Raw genomic sequence first — 21,816 nt, 5'->3', positions numbered from 1 at the left:
AAGTATTACTCAAGTGCTCATAAAAGAATTTGGGGGAAACAAGACAAAATTAAGAAAATAAGGAACTCACATAGGCCAAATACACATGAAAGATTCCGAAAGAAAATTAAAGAAAGTAATGAACAAAAATTGGTAGCTTCTTGCCAGACTAATAGTATCACAGAATTACCAATAATAGAAATCAAATTTGGCGACTTTGTGGTAGAAGCATTACTCGATACAGGTGCAAATTTAAGCTTTATACAGCCAGACACCTTGCAGGTATAACAAATTATACAAAGATTCATTACTTAAGCAGATCTGTAAGAATACATACGCTAAATAATGCTACTATCCCATATTTATCTGCTGTAAACTTAAAATTTCGTTTAGGAAATAAATGGCTTGCCAATCAATTTTTTGTTACACAACATAATTGGAACATAAATTATCAAATGATTTTAGGGTATGATTTCAGTCAAAAACATAAGATACTTATAGATGCAAATAAAAGTCAGTTAATCATTGATAACACATATTTTGATCTCCTAGACAAAAGAGAAAATTGTACTAACATTAATGCAAAAAAGGAAAACAAGAATCAAGGTAAACAACGACCAGAGGAGTCTGTATTGTAAGAGTAGTATTAAATACCAGAATTTCACCAAATACAGCAGAGATAGTAAAGTTAAGCATTCCAATTAATATGCAGAAAGAAAAGCAAATAATGTTCTAAACAGATAGTCGAAAAGTGGGCAAGATAGGTATGACTGACTGAATTCATGAGAAAAGTGACAGGCAATATATATTCACCATAATTGAAAACAATTCCAATTCCACAATTATTTTAAGAAAGGGTAAAAAATTGGTAAGGCGTATAAAGTCGACGAAAAACAATTTGAAAAACCTAGAGAGCAACAAAATTTGCAGATTAACCATATAACTTTAAAAGAAATAAAAAAATTAAGAAAGGAGGAATTAAGCCCAGATGATTTTGATTTAAGTCATTTAGAAGCAGAACAAAAAAAATAAGATGATTGAAATGCTCATAAAAATTCAGCTGTGTTTTCAAAATCTTACACCACTCTGGGTGAGACTGATGCTGTCGTGCCACAATTTAATTTGTTACATAACTTTCCGATTCAAACTAGGCCATACACTATTCCTCGCATTGCTAAAAAATATGACCAAGAGGAGATAGCCAAATTGTTAGAAGCAGGTATTATAGAGCCATCGACATCGAGTTACAGTTTTCCAGTAATTTTTGTCAAAAAGAAAGCACCGCCTAATACTGATCCTAGCAAATTAAAGTTTAGAATGACAGTAGATTATAGATTGCTAAATTGCATAACTGAATCATATCAAATATGCCTACCTAAGATTTCAGATATTTTGCATAAGTTATTATTGTGTGCTAGATCTTAAGTCAGCATTTTTTCAAATAAAATTAGATCAGAAGGATAAAGAAAAATTAGCCTTTTGCACGGAACTTGGCAATTTTCAACCAACTCGTTTACCTTTTGGTGCAAAAAATTTATCTGCTTATTTCCATACTCTAATATCAAAATGTTTAGGTGAATTGCAGGGTCCAAATTTACAATATTTTCTAGATGACATAATTGTTGCAGCTAACAGTATAAAAGAACTAGTAATTATTTTACAAAAGGTGTTCGACAAGTTAAAATAAATTAATTTAACGTTAGACCCAGGCAAATTGCAGTTATGTAAACAAGAGATTACGTATTTAGGTTTTTCGGTTAATAAGAATGGTTTTGCTTCTTCAGAGGAGAATATTCAGAAAGTAGCCAAATTTCCTAGGCCAGGAAATGTGAAAGAGGTTCAAACATTCATAGGCATGGTAAATTATTTTCGACACTTAATTTTTAATTATGCAGAAATTGTCAAGCCAATAGTAAATTTAACAAGAAGGAATATACCATTCGTGTGGAACGAGAGATGCCAAAATGCATTAGATAAAATACAAGAATTAATTTTAGAAAACCCACAATAAAAAACATAGAAATTGATTAACCTCTATATTTAGTAACTGATGCTTCTAGATCAGCCATTTGTGGCAGATTAATGCAAAAAAATGATGATAAGTTTTTCCCAGTACAATTTTACTCAAACATTTTAACACCTGCTGAGGCTAGATATCCTTCAATTAGGAGAGAACGTTATGCAATCTTCAGATCAGTAAAACAATTTCATGAACATCTGTATGGAAAAAAATTTATAATATTAACGGATGCTAAACCTCTGACTTTCCATATTAGTCTTGACAAAAAGCCAGATATTGTAGCACGCTGATTGTTATATTTATATCTACAGGAATTTCAATAAACGATGGAGCATATTCCTGGTTTAAAATACCAGCAGATTACTTGTCAAGAGTTTCAGAGGATGTAGTGATAAACAATGTAAATATATTTAGGACCAAAGATAAGTTGTCTATTCAAAACATAATTAGTAAACAGCAAAGTGACCCAGACATAAAATCAATTATAAAAAAATTACAGGATAACCACAAAGAAAGTGTAGAACAATATTTTATTGATAGTCATATTATTGACTATCAATAGTAATCAATATTTTATTGATTGTAGTAATGATAAAATTAAAACCTGTAAATGTTAGAAAGAAAGACAGAATTATCCAGAATAAAATTCTAATTCCTAAGGCATTAATTAAAGATGTATTACAGACAGTTCATGCGCCTCACTTTGGTATTCAAATGACATATGAGTTTGTAAAGGCAAAGTATTATTGGAAAGGTATGTACAGCGATACAAAACGTTTTGTAGAAAATTTTTCAGATTGCTTACAAAATAAGTTTAGACCTCACAACACTCTGCTACGACTAATTCCTAAGAATGATCTTGCTCCTGGAGAGATGATAGCTATAGGCATAGTTGGTAAACTGCCAAGATCCATAGATAATAAGTTTTATGTACTCACTATCATTGATCATTATTCCACATATTTGGAAACAGTTCCGTTAAACAACTGCACGTCTCAATCCATCATAAAATCTTTAAATGATTATTTTGCCAGATTTGGCATTCCAAAAATTTTGTTATCAGACAACGGTTCCTATTTTTGTTCCACAGAATTTAATCAATTTTTTAAATCGCTTAAAATAGAACACAGAAAAAGTTCGATTTATTATCCACAGTCCAATGAGTTGATTGAAAGAGTTCACAGGGTAATTGTTGTATCATAAATTATAATACGACGTTTAGCTTAAGAGAGCTTCTCCTGACGCATGCGCCGCTCGCGTTTATCCGCGCGGTGATGATGACGTAACTGTTTATTACGTATGTATGTATATGTATACCATTTTTACTTCTTCGCTCTTTTTTTTCTGCTGTATGCAATTATGTTTAAGTTAATCTCTGCCATTAAAAATGTTCATTGATATTACAATCTATTTAGGCTCATTTATTTCTTCAATGGTTATGGACCCAGGAACGTTTCAACTGTGCTTAATTAGCAAAATACTTATTTTAAAATGAACATTTTGAAGTTTTCGAGCATTGAACTCTTAAGCCTAATTCAGTGCAAGAACTGTTACTTCTAATCAACGGTAAGAGCTGATCATCGTTCAGTTAAGCCTATTTTTATAGCGCTCAATTTTGTTTTTTTGGCTGTGAGAGACTGTATTACATTATGTCGCATTTGACTACTATAGAAAAGCTCGGAAAAGATAATTTTGGCAGTTGGAAATTACAAATAGAAGCAGTATTGATTAAAAACGACCATTGGGATTATGTGACCGGTAAAGTGCTAAAACCTGCTGAAGGAACCGAGGACGAAAAGAAATGGCTCCAAGCTGATCAAAAAGCTCGTGCATATATAATTCTTGCTATTAATCCTAGTGAACTGTGTCATATAAAGCATTGTGTGACATCAAATGCTGTGTGGAATAAACTCAAAGCCGTATATGAATCGAAAGGACCTGCTAAGAAGGCTACATTATTAAAACAGCTTTTATTTAGAAAAATGGCGGAAACCGAAACGATGTCTGAACATTTGAATAATTTCTTCGAAATAGTTGATAAGCTTAAACAAATGGAAATTGACATAGCTGATGATTTATTAACAATTTTTCTGCTCTATAGTATTCCAGAAAATTTTGAAAATTTTAGATGCGCCATCGAATCAAGAGATGAGTTACCTAGTCCCGAATCTTTGAAAATCAAAATGTTAGAAGAATGGGAAGCAAGAAAAGGGAAAACGTCTCAAGATTCACAGAATGCATATTATACTGATTATAAAAGAAAAAATCAAGAACATAAGAAAAATGAAAAATGGAAGGTAAATTCAAACAAAAATTTTTCAGCTGAAAGAAATTTTCGAAACTTGAAGTGTAATTACTGTTCGAAAATTGGGCACAAGGCATCTGAATGCAGAAAGAAAATAGCTGATAGAAAATATACGCAATCAAATAAGGGAAATCAAGGTTCTATGATGGCTTCTAATTATGAAGAGCAGATTAGCAGTAAACAATGCTTATCAGAAGACCTCCTCATGGTGCTTAGATAGTGGCTGTACATCTCACATGTGCAATGACAGAAGGTTATTTTCAGAATTTCACCCTCGAACGAATTCAACCATAAAGTTAGCAGTTGACAAAACATAAAAAATTACAGGAATTGGAACTGTCCTTATAACAGTACCTAACGGAAATAAGACAATTAAACTTACGCTCAAAAATGTGTTATGTGTTCCGGAATTAAAATGTAATTTGCTGTCAACATCTAAAGCTACTGCAAATAATCGTTCAGTGATTTTTACAGAACGACATGCTAGAATAATAGAACCAAATGGATCTATACTAGTGCAGGCTATTCGTCATGGTGATCTTTATTATATACATCCAAGCACTGAAACAGCTGCAATAGCACAGGTAAGTGATTTTGTAAAGTGGCATCTTAAATTAGGTCATTTAAATGAGTCTGATTTGAAAAGAAAGTCTGATAACATGGTTAGAAATTTAAATTTTAATAACACTGAATCTCTAAAAGACTGCAAAGTCTGTATACGAGGTAAACAAACTGTGCAACCTTTTCAAAAAGAATCAAAATTTCAAAGTAATGAATTACTGAACTTGATTCACTCAGATTTGTGTGAACCTATGAGAGTCCCATCCCATGCTGGTTCGCGTTATTTTGTTACTTTCATAGATGACAAATCGCGTTATGTCGAAGTCAGTTTTCTTAAAACTAAAGATGAAGTGAAAAATGCATTCATTAAATACAAAGCTGCGGTCGAAAATCGTCTAGGAAAGAAAATAAAAATCCTTCGGACTGATAACGGTCTCGAATATCGCGGAGAAGAATTTAATAAATATATTCAAGAATGCGGGATTAAACGAGAAATCTCTGCACCAATGACTCCTCAACAGAATTCGAGAGCTGAACGCATGAACCGCACTTTAACTGAAATGGCCAGATGTTTGTTACTACAAAGTAATCTTCCCCAATCCTTTTGGGCTGAAGCCTTGAACTGTGCTGTTTATATTCGTAATCGTTGCCCGAATCGAAGCCTGGGAGTAAACAAAACACATTATGAGTTATTTTTTGGCATCAAGCCAACTGTATCTCACTTCAAAGTATTCGGACAGGAATGTTTTGTACTTAATAAAAGGTCTAAAGGGAAATTCGATCCTCGATCAGAAGAACATATATTTGTAGGATACTCAAATGAATCGAAAGCATACAGGAATAAAAATTATTTAATGTTCATTGATATTACATTGATATTTTATGTTCATTGATATTACAATCTTTAGGCTCATTTATTTCTTCAGGAATGAAAGAATCAATTGCAGCAATATCAAACAAAATATTTGAATGGCCACAAAAAGTACTGATGTTTAAACTGTATTATAATAACGCTAAACATTCTGTAACTCAATTTTCACCAGCAGAACTATTTTTTGGTAGAACATTAAATACTCCCATAGATAGCAATAATCCTCTTAAATTAGCAGAAGATTTCCAGGAATATTCCAAAAGACTAAAGGAACAATTGAGTAGAGATAAGCAACAAGTAAAATTAAATGAGGATGAATACTTTACTTGTGCAAAAAAATATTTGAAAGGGAGAAAAATTCCAGAATTGAAATCAGGGGATAAAGTTTTTATGCAGGAATTTACTGATAGAAGGAAGTTACATCCAAAATACAAGGGGCGTATGAGATCATTAAAAAGCTACGAAATGATAATTATATTAGATAATAAATAATAATACAATTAGATAATAAAAACACTAAAGTTCACGTAAGTAAATTGTTTTTACAAAAGCCTTCAAGAATAGATTCAACACAAAATGAGGATTAGGAGTGAACACAATTGTAAATTGTAGATCAGCAAGGAAAAAAAAAGTGTAAAGAAGTTGTGGTTATGATAAAAATGTAGCCTATGTACAAGCTAGATAATGAATGATGATCATGTGTGGTATGGGTCAATTTAGTGTAATAAAGCGCTAATTGCACGATTTTGGTTGGTCCATATACCAGAAGAATTGAATTGTACTATGCGGGGTCTCATTGATTACTAGGTAGCAGATTAAAAAAGAAAGAAAGAGTCTGGTTCAAATCCCCTTGTCTTACTGCTGAATCAAATTGAACGTATGTAATTTAGTAGTGGATCTAATACAAATGTAGCTTGTAACAATGTCATGATATATTGATATATGAAATGTATATGTAAAATGAATATTATCAAATGATAAAAGTAGCTAAGTAATGAAATAGTGCATGTGATTCTAAAATGTAAAGAATGAGATGATGTAAACAAAGGTAAACAATGGTTAAGAGAAGTAACATCAAATTGATAATGCAATATCATTAGTAGTTGATAAAGTGATTTTATCACATGTGAGTTATAAATTATACATGTCAAAATTTCTTTTATGGAATCACATCTGTGGTGATATCTTAGATAATAGTAGACATGCATGAGTACGTAAAAGAATAATACTAATTTAGGAATGTAAAAATTGTGTATCACAAAGTGTTTAAAGTGCTGTGTTTTTATTCAAGCAATGTGAAAAATTAATGTGAATTATGTATGTATAGTGCATACGAGAGCTCAAATGTGTGCATGTAATGTGGAATGTTTATATAGTGCCAACGAAATGATAAAGTGCAGTGCATTTACAAGTGATGTCAAGATTGGTGTGAAATGTTTATGTAGTGCAGACAAAAGTTCAAGTGTGTCAGGCAGAGAATGATTTCATTTGTCCAGTGATGGGGCAATTTTTTTCTTCGGCCGGAGGGAATGTGAGAACACAGAATTCTCACAGTGAACACTGTGGCATTATCGATTCCTGAATCGTTATCGCGCACTACCACGTGCGTCGCATTGGATAGATACTGGAAGAACTGGTTTGTCTCTCTCTTTCTGCCTGTCGTCGTGTTAACGAGTGTGTGGCCCCAAGGCCCACACACACAGCTCTCGCCATCGTCTAAAACATCATATAATCGAGCTGATATTCCTTTTGCATAAGATGGAGAAGAAAACATGTTCTTGTATGAAGAAAGCTGCATAAATGAGGAATAAGAATTCAGGTAAACTTTACTGATTATGCTGCGAGGTAAAATCGTTCCTGTGCTGTGATTCCACGTGTATATCCTGATAACTGGAATTTTCGAAGTGACGACCATGTGCGCCAAATTCAAGCACATCTACAAGAAATCTTCTCTCTTCTATCGCGAATAATTGCACCGTATATTAATTAAGCTTCTTGCAAGATGCTGATAAGTAATGTGCCATCGATGCTTTATGATTAGGAATTACAGTATACAGTAAGAAATGAACGCTGTGAGAGTCCCGTAGGACTAACGAGTAGGACATGCTGAAAAACATTCATGAATGATGTTTTTTTTTTGTAACGTATATAATCTAGGCTAATCAAGGAAAGTTCGTTTTGTGATTTAATAAATGTATATTTAAAAGAGAGCTACTGACTCATGCATGCCTTATTGGGTAAGTCATTTTATTCTTATTATTATAGATCATGCAATGTACTAACCACTAAATTTTAGTTTAACGATTTACGCGGAATTAATTCGCATTTGATACTCTTAGTATCGTTACTTTTATACGATCACGGCTAACAACACCACAGTCTAGTAGCACACCAAGGTATATTTAAGCAGTAACCCAGGGAGTAGGTTTACCGAAGAAAATTAGATTATCTAAACGAGGGATGTTTCTTCCAATGAATAAAGTGGCAGCACATTTAGCGACATTAATTTTGATTTTATGCAGTCCGAGCCAGAGTTCTAAGACTGAAAGGTAACTCTGTAATGTAGAGATTACCGTGGTGATGTTGGTATGTTGAGTAAGGATGTGCCGTATCGTCTGCATATAAAGCTAAATCGATACTAGCTGCCTTAGGCACGTCGTTAATATAGATATTGAAGAGCAGAGTTGAGACAAGACTGCACTGAGGACATCCAGCCTGGATCGGGCAGGTAGAGGAGATTTCGTGGTTAACTCGTACGCGGAAGCTTCGTCCGGCTAAGTACGAGCTAATAATTTTAATGATGTGAGCCCATCATTAAACCCAAGGCGCATGAGCTTGTAAATAAGTCCGTCATGCCAAACCCAGTCAAAGGCTTTAGCTATGTCAAGATAGACAATTCCAGTATTCTCTCGCTTACGAAAGCCTTCCTGAATGAATTCTACTACATGTAGTAACTGGTGTACCGTGAAGTGTTTAGGTCGGAAGCCGAATTGTTCCGGGATGATTAAGTTTTGATCTCGACAGAATTCATTCAGGCGATTAAGTAACTAAGCGATTAAGTATTCACTTTTGAGAGTGAGGAAAGCAGACTAATTGGTCTGTAGTTGACGGGTAAGTTTAGATTTTGCCCCGGTTTTGGAATGGGGACGACCGTTGCAATTTTCCAGCGGTCGGGGATGTAGCTTCTCCTTAGCATAAAATTAATAAGGACCGTAATGCAAACAATAAACATTACAGAGAAATTTTTAATCGTGCGAATAGAGATAGAATCTATGCCTGGAGCCTTGTTGAGTTTCAGTCTATTGATGTATTCCATCACCTCTTTAGGATCAGTGGGCCTAAGTTCAGGAGTGAAGGGTTGTGTTAAAAACTCTTCAACACGTGAATGTATGCGCCCTTGAGTAACTGGGAGGTTACAGTAGGCGTCGTTATTAGGAGTGAATTGAGTAGCAAGGCTGTCGGCTAAGACTTCTGCCTTTTCAGTGTCTGTGTAAGCCATCCTTGCGTCATCGCCCGTTTGAAGGGCGGAATGTGTCTGGATTGTTTGCGTATTCGAGCGGCAGCCCGCCAAATTGAATTGTCATCAGTCGTTAAGGACTCAATGTTGTGTTTCCACTACGTCTACTGAAGAGACGGGTTTCAGTCCTTATCTCGTTCTGTATTTTGCAAAATTGGGCGCGGATGCTTGGATCACGTGACCTTTGCCAAAGTTTTCGCCAAAAGTTCGGCTGCTTAATTTTGGATTTAGTCTCAGGTGGGAGTCTGACACCTGGATAGAAAATTGGTTTTGAAGCCGCAGCTCTCGCTTCTTTGAGAATGGACTCCAAATTTAGTAAACACCTGTCAAAATCCGAGTTGCTGGTAATTTTGATAGGGGAGTAGCAGTACGTTCCAAGATAAATCTAAAGTCGTCCCAATTTGTAGAGACTTTCTCCTGTAATTTTGAGTAACTATTTTTGATATCTAGGGTGATCAAAACTGGATAGTGATCAGAGTCAAGGTCTTGAATCACTTTTATTTCGTGCCTAAAATTGACATTATAAAAGGCAGCGAGATCAAGAGCTGCAGGGGACCCTCTAACAGGGTAATAAGTGAGGAGGGTACGAGCTATGATCTGTTTATGGTTTCTCTGGCACCAAGAATTTAGACTAATGCCCTACCTGTTCCTGTTAGGGCAAAACCATGCGGTATGACGTGAATTTAGGTCACCAGCAATAATTAGGTGATTTGATAAAAGTTTATCAAAATCACTGACAGGAAAAGTACGTCTTCCACGCGCAGTTGATAGTGGAGGCAGGTACGCCGAGATGACTGTTAGTGGGGGAGAATTTTGGAAGAAAATTTTGATAATTGTCGCTTCGAAAATAGTTAAATCAGAAGGGGGTATCATGTGATGCTTAATCGAACGCTTCACGTAGATACAGGTGCCCCCATTTGCACGCCTGGCTAATGACACCCTGTCAGTCGAGTACATGTCATAATTCCCAATTTGGGGAGTCCCCCCCTGGGGTAAGATGAGTCTCTTGGACTAATAACACGTCAAGATCGTGCTCTACAATAAAATCTTTGATCTGATCGATCTTATTGATAAGGCCGTTTGCATTCCATGCGCACATGGTAAGTTCTCTGTTGGTAATTGAACATTGTCTTAAACAGTTGAATTTAAGGCCGTTGTAAAAGGTTTAAGCTCTGAAAAAAAACGTAAGACACGGGTCTAAAATAGCCGAGAAATCCTAATTTGAAAGCATAATATAGCTTTCATAAGTTAGGAAGGCCCTCGTAAGAGCGTCTGCCTGCCTAAGCTTTGGCAGGGCCCTTTGGAAGGCTTGTAGTAGAATATGCCTATCTACCGCAGGATCGCGGGAGATTTCAATTCGGCATTTTAAAGTAGAGAAAACATCCTCGGAGTCTCCACTTTCTACTACGGGGGAGAGTAAACGGGGGAGCTATTTGAGGCACATTCGCCATAGCTGCCGGATTTAAACCCTGATTTTTGGGTCGGGGCTCTGTAGGTCCTTTACCTAGGGTCGCTGCATAAGACATCGAGCTTGTACTTTTAGGTGCAGTCACAGTGGCTGGTTGTACAGCTTTTGCTGGGGTGTTTGTAGTTCCCTGAGAGAGGGGTGCAGGAGCAGCTGCCCTAGGAGCATTCTTTCTTGAGCTCTTTTTGTTATTACTTGGGTAACGAGGACAAGATTTAAAGGACGCTGGGTGACTACGTCCACAGTTGCAGCAGCAAGCATGTTGATCGTCACTTAATGTGCAATCTTTTGCCCAGTGCGGGCCAGCGCATCTCACACAACGGCTGTTAAGGGTGTGAGTTTCAGAGGAATGGAAAAATCCTTCGCACTTAAAGCATTGAGTAGGGCCTTTACAGCCTCTGTAAGCCTCAAATTTTACCTCAGCGCCCCACATATCGGTGACACTGTACAGTTGGTCTATGAAGAGATGAGGTCGGACTTATATGTAAACAAGTGGCATAGGGTGTCTAGTGCGCGGTTTAGTCAACCGGGCGCACCTATGCACTTGGAAACCCCATGATTCCACTTCATTTTTGACGTCCTTGATTTCAGTTTCTTTAGGGAGGCCTCTGATAACAATTTTGATAGCCCTGTCCTGCTTTAGATCAAAAGTCTTGAACTGGATGCCGGCCTGCCGCATCCATCGTGTAACCTCTCTAAATTCTAGTTCTGTTTGAACAAATAATTTTAAAAACGGTCCAGTGAGAATGCACTTGATATTAGGGGCAATTTCTTGCAGGAAAGTCATCTGCGTTCTCCACTGTTTGCTGCTCTTAAGGTGAATAGCCGGAATGGAGGGTTGCTGTGGAAGGGGGATCGCTCTGTGACTGCGCCTGTCATAAATTCGATCCTTTGATCAATTCATCTCTGTCGGTTCGTTTCTATCCACTTATGAATGTTATTAGTCAACTCTATTTGCAGGAAATAAACTGGGACACTTATGCAATTTTAATAATAACATGAGCTATATTTTTAAATTTTGTAAATACACATTAACTTTTCACAAAGTATTGCTTTTATTCACATTTACATCAAACGCACAAGTAATACATTGCATCTCTCAGTTCTTAACAAAAGAAAGACAAACTCTACTCTCGGAATACAGTCAAAAGTAATTTCAAATTTTTTTCACGAGCATGCCGTTCTTCTCGCATCAAGCACGTTTCTTCTTCTCGTTTCCAGATTTTCCCCTCTCCTTTCAGATAAACTGTTTTTTTCACACGAGCATGCCGTCCTTCTTGCATCAAGCACGCTTCTTCTTTTCGTTGCCAGATTTTCTCCTCTCTCCTTTCAGCTATAAGTCTGTTCTTCCGGCAGGTTTGGTCGGTAGCATAGAGTATGTGCATGACAGCGCCTAACTAGTTTCTCCTTCTGAAGTTCCCCCGTTAGCTCGGGGTGTGATCGTAGAACTTCCCTTGGCAGGACTCCGACCGCTGTCAAAGAAGCTTTCTTTAATTCTCTCATATTTGCTTTTAGAGGCAATATTTTTTGAGTTTGTAATTACATCAGTAGGGTTACTATCATCATTTGTAATGATTTCTAGAGTTTTTCCCTGTTTGCGTGATGCGGGAGTAATAAAGCCCTCCGAATCTACGCTCGCAGTCTTTCTTTTTGTGCTGGAGGCAGTAATGGTATCCTGAGCCGAAGGAGTCGAAACTGGTCTATCTGCTTGCTTCTTTACACTATGTGTGCGAGAAACAGGTTTCAAGTTGTCTTTGAGTTTCTCCTTACGGAGAAGAGCTTCTTTTTCGGCGGCCATTTTAGCAATTTTCTCGTTTTCTAATAATTGCTGAAATTCTTGTAAGGTGGCAGGGAGTTGGAATATCTGTACATTAAGTCGGTTTGCAATGTCGTTGATCTTATTAAACAGGGTCTTACCCGCTAGGTCTAGTTGTTGGTATCCAGAAGTATCCAGGGGGGCTCTCCAGTCCGTTTTAGAAATATTGTCTGCTGTTGAATGGCTTCAAACTGAATTTTGAGTCCGTAAAATTCAGTTATATGATTAGATCGGTCGTCTTGGGTATTATCATCAGATGGATTGCTCTCTGTACACGATTGCAGGTTTGGAGTATCCAAAGGTAAAGCATTTGTTTTAGAAGAATCACAAAATTCCATGGATGAAGACTGTGTCCGTCCGCTTCCATACTCGGAATCTCAAGCTCCGTACAGGCGGCAACTCTGTGCAACAGTAGTCGCGGCAGAAGAAAATGGAGCGCATTACTTCGGGGCAGACCTTGTATTTCGTTATTGTTTTCCATTCTGACAGCCTATTTTCTGGTATCTCAATAAGATGGGGCTCACCTATTGAACTTAAAGGCCTCGCTATGAGAAAACGTCCAGGAGACAGGGTTTCAAGGGAGCAAGAGGTATAGAATTTAATACAAAATTCAATTTCTAGATTTACAGCGAGAAATTCTTCAAGAAACAGATGAGCATTGCCGATAATTAGTTTCAAATGAAACTTAAAATATATCACCCCGGGTTTCCTAAGCCGAAGTTTGATGATTTAGAAGGGATAAACCTCCACTCAATGTTTTCACTTAGCTGGTATTTAATGTGTTTCAGCTGGATGTTTAGCCAATTTGTGGAGTTTTTTTGAGTTAAATATTTGCTCCCAGATATTTATTTGAATTCTCACTGAATAATTTTGTACATTTACCCTGCGAATGAAAAATCGTTTCAAGCAAGCTATAACGGCATCTGAACTAAGATCAGAGAAAAAATGTAAATGAATTTCTTTAATGCTTAAACATACAATATGCACACATAGAGTTTGTTCAGTTTTCCCTTTCGCTTATTTTAATCTTGAATGGTCCACAAAAATCAGTCCTAACATAACTAAAGAACGTGTTATTCATTTTTGTGCAAACACCCATTATCTGACTCTCAAAAACAGGTTTGCTTATGAAAGAAGTTATACATCAAAAAAAAAAAAAAAAAACTTTACAGCTAAAATTTGTGCCATTTAAAAACCAACATTTACTTCGAATACGGTAACACAATGCACGTGAACCAACATGCAAGTATTTTAAATGATAATATCTCCAAATAATTAAAGTAAATGGATTCTTATCTGGCAGAACAATTGGATTTTTCTCATAAGTACTGAGGTCAGGATGTTTCAGTCTGCCTCTAACTCTTAGAACTTTGTTTTTAGCTAAAACACAATTTTAGCTAAAGACAGCGATTTCCATCAGCGATTAGATTTCCATCAGCGGTTGAATAATGAAGAACCCCTTTTGTTCAACCTGGGTTCGATTCTAAGGGGACTGGCTAGTTTCACGGACCGTTTTCATAATATGTACTCTGTGCAAGAGTACAAGGACCAGAGGCATAAGACCTGGTTTCCCTTAAAAAGCCCTCCATGAAGGCTTCTCTGCCTTAGGCAGAAAACCCTCGCCCGCTTTGTCGTGATCAAAAACGCACCTATTATTTGATCACTATACCTGTTATGTTACATGATTGATCTTGCCAGCGATTTAAGTTAAAAGAGTAGATAAACTCATTATTTGAAACACTAGTATAAAACCCACACATTGTAAATAAAAGTGATCTTTCCAAAAGAGTTTCTTAAGCTAAATGTAATTTAAGTGTACGAATTTCCTGGGCTTGATCTGACTCAGACAAGCGAGGTTATTATTAACAACAGTAAGTATTTTTATTACAAGGTCATTACTTTTAGATAAGCGTTATATTTTCGGTTATAAACCACAAGAATGGCTTAATCAAATTTTATTTGGATTTTAACCAAACGTTCTTCGTGTTTACACTTAGGGCCGTTCCCACTGGGGTTTATCTGAGCTAACGGAATCGGTTCCCTGTATCGAGTTGCTCCGCTATGCGTGCAGTTCAGATTTTTCAACTTACTGCAATATGGGAAAAAACTGGTTTTGGAGATGGGTCGGCTATGTCTGTTGTCTCCGTTAGCTCAGATAAACTCCAATGGGGACGACAATTTAAAGTTTTTAAGGGTACACTTTCTTTAAGAAGTGAAGAATAATTTTGAATGTTAGCCTTTAGGTTGAGTTTTCACATGCAATTCAGATTCAGAATAAGGTTTACACAGATCAAGCGAACATATTCCGAGAAAATGATACAACTTAGTACAGTTCATGATCTCACAAACTGTGTTAAGAATTATCATTTCTTAGAACGAAAACACAATAATCCTATAAACCAGTTGTCTTAATCAACAGACCTTCAAAGCAATCTTTCGTGTTTTGCGAATACATTTTACTTTCAGTTAGGTATTATTATTGAGACATTAATTTTTGTAGAAAGAATTTAGAGAAATTATAAGATTTGAATGGTTTTATGTTAATTTGATTGCCATTAAACAAACATGAGTAACGCTTCTGAAATCTACAAATTGTGATAAATCTTACTCGAAGATCTGAAGATGCAGATTTGGTTATTTATCTGACTTGACATTGCAATCGTTGATGGAATATTTTATTTTCATAATTAGTTTTACTTTTATTGCAGCTTGTATAATAATGATTGAAGTTTCCGGGAAATTAAGCATTAAATTAGTGCACTCACTGATTACAAACATGTTGACTAATAAAAAAATTAATTTAAGAGAAAAAAATTTTGTAACAAAATGCAGATAAATATTTTATAGTCAGAATCACCTTTCTGTACCTATGAGTCACATAACGTATGTCAGACTTGGAGAGATTAAAATAGAAACATTAAAATTGACAATTGTTGGTACAATATCTCACAAATACTTTATTTCTGTTTCTAAACAAATGCAAGGTATTCTCCTTCTATGGTGTCAGCAAATATTAGGCTTTATTTCTGATAAGTATTTAAGAAAATCTGTGATAAGAATTTATTAACTTTTAAACAAATGAATGCAGCTTATACAGGCTGGACTGCCGAATTCGTAGGGAATATAGTTTTTCAAATTTCGTAATAAAATGCCTCTGTCATGGTAGCAGGTTTGGATTCGATGATGCCATTGACGTTTAAAATTATATGTACACTTTCGAGGTTATACAATGAAAAAAAAGATATAACTAATTTGTTACTTACTAGGTTTTGCGTATATTCTTGTGCTATATCAATTTTAAAATGACGCCATACAAACACTTTCGCTATTATTATAAGGTCTTAAATAAAACTGCGCTGCCAATTTTAGGCAGAGCGGTGGCTTTGGAACAAATTGTAGTTTTTTGTTTTTTCTGTTCGGTTTTGCACTTAACATATTTTTTTCCGTTAGCTGATCCTCGCAAAAGCTTTCGAGACGTAGTTCAGAAATTCGGTTTAGAGCTGTTGAGCCGATGATTCAAGACTTGGTGTAAAACTGACAAAATTCTAAGGAACTTACCCAAGGATTCATTCTCAGAAATAGGCGTAAATGCTCATTCTTCAAGTAAAACAAAATTAGCAGTTTCTAGTCTTTGAAATTTTTCGAAAAAAATTTATTTGGGTTTAAAAGGCTGAATTATGAGAAATTCGAATAAACAGACAACATTTCTAAAATAATGTAGCCAACAAATTTTTAATGCCTATTATTTTATACCCTAATTCGTTTTTTAAATCTTCAACAATGCAATCATCAAAATATTTTCCACATTTACGATATATTATAATTATGTATAATTAGCCCAAAGGGGCGTTAACCCAGAAGGATCTCGAAACGACATTTTCCTTCGAAACACAAATGCGTTGTATCACTTTTCAAATCATCCTTGCTACCAAATATTATTGCCCTGTATTACATGAACATTTTATTTATTTATTTCGGACGCAGTCCGGCCCGCCTGACGAAGCAAGCTCATCTTATGTCACAAAGGAGCTGAACCCGTATTACACTACACACACGCCCAAAAAAATAAAACCATATAAACCAAAAATTCAGTAGTAAACCAAGCTATAAAAACCAGGAAAAACATTACGAGACAATAACGAACTAACATGTAAATAAGGGGTTAGTACCAAACACATTACTGATTCACGAGATGCAATTGCTAGACTTCAATAGCAGCCGATTACACGCGAAAGCGTAGATATGAGACGCTCACTACAGGCAGAATTAAAGATTCAAGAAACGCGATTAATGACTATCGTGCCTAAAAACGCTTTTGATAAAATTATGCCTGATCATTCGATTCCTTCTAGAAGCAAAGATAATACTCAGGATTGGATCCCCGTTAAGCTAGGTAAAAGACCGAGACGTGATAGCGGATCTTCTTACGATTCTCAAACGATTAGCACTAGTTCGCGTTATGACACGCTTAACAAAGAATGATGGAATGCTTGACGATGACATAGAGGAAGACGTTACTAAAAACCAGAAAGATAAACCGAATAACAAACCGCAAGATAATCCAAATAATGCACGAGATTCTAAACGTCACATCCCTCCCCGTGTTATAACAGACAAAAACAAAATAAATTGTCACGGGATACATAAACACATAAAAGAAAATCTTAAAGTCACAAAACTCGAGCGCAAAGGCCACAGTATAAGAATTCAACAGTTCCAGCGAAGATGATATCCGACTCGTACAAGGTTATTTTGAAAAAAGCACCGATCCCATTTCATACGTTCCTACTCACCAAAGAGAAAAGTTTAAATCCGTTATCAAAGGTTTAACTGTTCATACCGCGATTGACGAAATTAACCCCTTCGCGCCGACTGTCACGTATACGTGCCAGCAACGAACACACTTATCTACCGGCCGACACGCAGGCGTGCCAGAGCAATGTTGCGTTTTCTACCGAATGTCACGTATTTGTGCCAGTACCTTGGAACGTTTTTCAAACTATAATTTCTGCCACAAGATGGCACTGTATGCCCATATGGTTTCAGATACATGTACATAAGACATTCTACTCGAAATGAGAGAAGCATGACTCACATATACGTGCTTTTGATTATATAAACAAACGGGGAACTAAATGTTTCCGAATGGCGTGATTTATGACGTCTCTTTAAATCGCACTTTATTCGCACGTGGTAGTTGTTTATTGTAAGTAGAAGTTTTATATGCTCTAAAGCGTTGAGTATTTCGTTTTACAGTTCAGTTTTTAGAAAATAATTAGATCTTGTTAGACGTGAATTCTTTCTGTTTTTACCGTTTCAATGTCGAAGCGTCGAAAATGTTTAACAGAGCATGAAATAGCAGAAATGATGCAAAGTATTTCATATATTGATTCTGAAATTCTGATATTCTGATATTGATTCTGAAAGATTAACTGAAAGACATTTTCCAAAACTTTGTACAGAAGAGACTGATAAGAAAATGAGACGACGGTGCTTCGTTTGTTCACATTCCCGGAAAAATCCTCCAAAACGGCAAATGAGTTATTACGAGTTCAAGGAATGTAACGTAGGACTGTGTGTAGATCCCTGTTTTCAAATTTTTCATATAAAAAGAGAATTTTAAGTAATATATTTAGTTTTCAGATGTATAATGTTAAAAGTCATAAAATGGTGAGTAATTAAAATAAAATGTGTAAAATATGCATTTAAACAAGAAATAAGGTAATTAAAGTATATATATATATATAAATATCTATAAAGCATAAGCCGTTTAAATACTCTATAGAGCATTATTAAACAATGCGTTGATACTTCGGAAATTTCATGGATTAAGGCTTAGTAGCAAAAAAGCCCCCGGCCCTGGAGAGACGCTCGCGGAAGACACTGCCGGCCTCCGCGATAAGCGCGCGTTTTCGCTACCCGGCTCGAAGGGGTTAAAGAACTCAAACTACAAAATATCACGGTACTTAAGCTTCAACGTCATCATCAGCTTCAACGCATACGAAATCGTGAACCGACTATGCTACCAGTTTTTTATTTGAAAACTCGACGTAACGCTCAGGAAAAAGAATTCTTCAATATACAAACCAAATTATGGAAATCAAAGCTTTTAGAAAAATTATCAGTGCTCCCTGGTTCATCGCCAATTCGTATGACCACACAGATCTCAGAATCTATGTTGCTGGCAAAGAATGAAATCCGGTATTTTATAGAATGCCTAGGCGATCTAGAAAATGTTGAAAACTGAGCGGCAATGTACGAAACGATTAAATATTTCACATATTGCCTAGGCATTGTATAGATTACCGAATGACAAACCGACAATGTATGAAATATGAAATACACCCCTCCGATTCGTTTGGGATAACCGAAACTTATATTTATGTCGAAACCGAACCGATATTTTTTACAATAAGTTAATAAGTGATGAAAAAAATGCCAAAATACTAAGAAAGAATCATGGGATTTTTGGTTGATGAATAGCTATGACGTGAAGTTTGTGGAAAATAAAATTAAACTCATTTATACTGTTAAAGAAGGCGTCAAGTACTATATACTATTACTTGACGGATAATAAGTTATTTCCCATCTCCATGAAATTCTTTTGGCTATTGGACACGGACTACGTGACAGAATGTTGAAAGAACTTTTAACAAAATGCCAAAACGTTACAGGAAATGTTATTGACATACACCCTTTGTGAGCTCTGCCAAAAAAAACAGAATAGGTATTAAAACACGTACTGCTGGTGAAACTTTTAATTTTTTTTTCTAATTCCCTTTTTCAGGTAGATCTTTTTCATTTCCAGTATCAGACAGATAGAGCAAACAAATTTATTATTGTGTGCCGAGATCCTCTTACTAATTTTTTTACGTATTTTGAAGCGTTTTCTAATAACAGTGTTTCATTTCTTTTTTCAAAATAACAGTTACATTTTTAAGGAATAAACGTTCTTTAAATAACAGAATTATCATGATTTTTTTTCACACTTTAACTACAGATCATTTCGCATTGTATAGCATGCCTAGGTATTGTATGCGATGCCTAGGAAAAGTATATAATAATTCTTAAATTTCATACTTTGCCTTAAAAACTTCAGGCATTCTACAAATTGACTTGGCATTTGGCACACTGCCAGTGTTTGATACATTAACGGTAATATATGTACTACTCAAAATCATATTCAAATCAAGAATTTTTCTATTCATTTCTGACAGATCCTAACAACTGCATCAACACTTCGCTGTTCAACGTTTATCAGAAAAAATCAAAAATACCCCTCTGATATGCCTTATCCTTCACAATTTTACTTATTATTAGTTTACTCTTACACACTGATATTGATCTTCCACCCTTCGGTTCACTTTTTCCTCGACTGATGGCGGCCGCTTGATACAATTTTTTCTTCTTCACTTGCCCTCACTTCTTTTATTTTTCTTATTGATGGACGTTCAACAGGCACACAGTAAAATTGAGCTCAGGAAAAAGAACGCTCAGGAATGTCTGATATTATAATATATGTTTTTAGTCTTAGTAAAAACTGTGAAAGTTTGAAAAAAGCCGAAAGAAATGCAAATTGAACATTAAGATCGAATTTATTAGTAAAAGAATGAAAACGATGTACTATTTTAAAATCTAATAAAGATGTGGCTACATTGCACGACTTTCTTACCTATTTTATTTTGCCTTCAGAGTGACAGTGCATCAGCAACTATTAATTTAAATTAACGTGAAATCCTTAGGACATAGTTTCATTTCCAAGTGGAAACTCACTTTAGTTGATGTTAGTGTTAAGTGATGATCCGCGATCCGTGATCTACAGATTAACAAAGTAGTATCATAATGCAGTTATTTTATTTGTACTCAGACGGAACATATAAATTACAATTCCAAACGTACCTTTAAAAATAGAAAAATCTAGGCAACAAAGATACTTTAGTCACAGGTAAAAGAGCATGGGAAATTAAACTAGGATAGAAAGAGTTCTTTCGCGACCAATAACTTGGCGATAAATGTGTATGTGTGATTATGGCAAAGCCTCGAGGGCTATCTGCCTAAGGGTAGGGATGCCTTCGTGGAGGGCTTTCTAAGGGAAACTAGCTCGATTACACGTTACGCATGGGGAAAAACACGAAAACTCCCATGAAGCCAGGCCATTCGCGAGACTCGAACCTCGGACAGAACTAGCAGTGTTAATCGACTTTACCGCTCGGCCGCTGGTGGGCCCTTGGCGATAAATGAAGCAGCAACTTAGCGATAATCCAAGGAGTGCCCTTTAGTATACTATAACCGAATATTTTAATTATGTTTAGATTTAATGCAGATTAAAAAAAGAGTTTAGAAAGGCATTGTGAATCTGAAATTATATGGAGGAAATATTACGTCATAGGTAGTAGTTTTTTGAATTTAGGTTGAGTTTAAAAAGTCAACAATTGAAAGCATCTATTTGCTACCATTCTATACCTATAGCTAATTAACTATATGGTGAGTTCTTGCATAACGGAAGATTCGAAATGCTAAGGTTCCCATAAAGTGAACTCGCACCAGCTGAAAAATATGCGGCATCACGAACCATAGGCCGATACTTGTGAATTGGTGTTTTCTTCTATGACCTTTCCAGGCACGATGTAAGCAAATTTAGAAACTTTCTTGTAATATGGAGATCATCCAAAAAAACAAAAACAGATAAGCAAGGAGATCAAGAAAATCTGAGATTTCCACACGCTCTTGTTGAATATTATCCGATATTTTTCCTTATGAACTTTCACTAGTGCAGCCGTTGCTTCCACAATGAGTTTGATACTCGACTGCGGTTATCACTTCAGCTTTTTGCTTGCTTTGAGGTCAATCCAGAATGGCCTTGGAATAACCGCTGGACAGATGAAGTGCATATTCATTCATTTGATGGCACAGTGATTGCTCACATCCATTTGACGGTACAGTGATTGCTCACAACTGCTGAAGTTGGGGATTAGAAAATCCGTGCTCCTTCTTAGAGGTTCCACTGCTGTTAAATATTTGCATAAGTCGCCTGTAGTAACGGCAACCGCCGGCAATAAAAGGAGGTGCTTTCCTTAGTGGCATCGCAGTTCCTTTTAGTTCGAGCCAGAAGAGACCTGCCCGGGGAGAAGCCAGGGGATGAGAGATTCCGGTTTCCGCCCTGTTCCGGTTCCCGTCTTGTTGCGGATCCAGTCCTGTTCCGGTTCCCGTCTTGTTCCAGTCCAGTTCCGGTCCTGATCCAGTCCTATTCCAGTTCCAGCCGTGGCCGTTTAAGTCCAAAAC

The sequence above is a fragment of the Stegodyphus dumicola genome, chromosome 11 (genome assembly GCF_044657685.1).
Source record: "Stegodyphus dumicola isolate Sdum_Otavi_A_Nest chromosome 11, ASM4465768v1".
NCBI lineage: Eukaryota > Metazoa > Arthropoda > Arachnida > Araneae > Eresidae > Stegodyphus > Stegodyphus dumicola.
Note: the sequence above shows the minus strand (reverse complement) of the source record.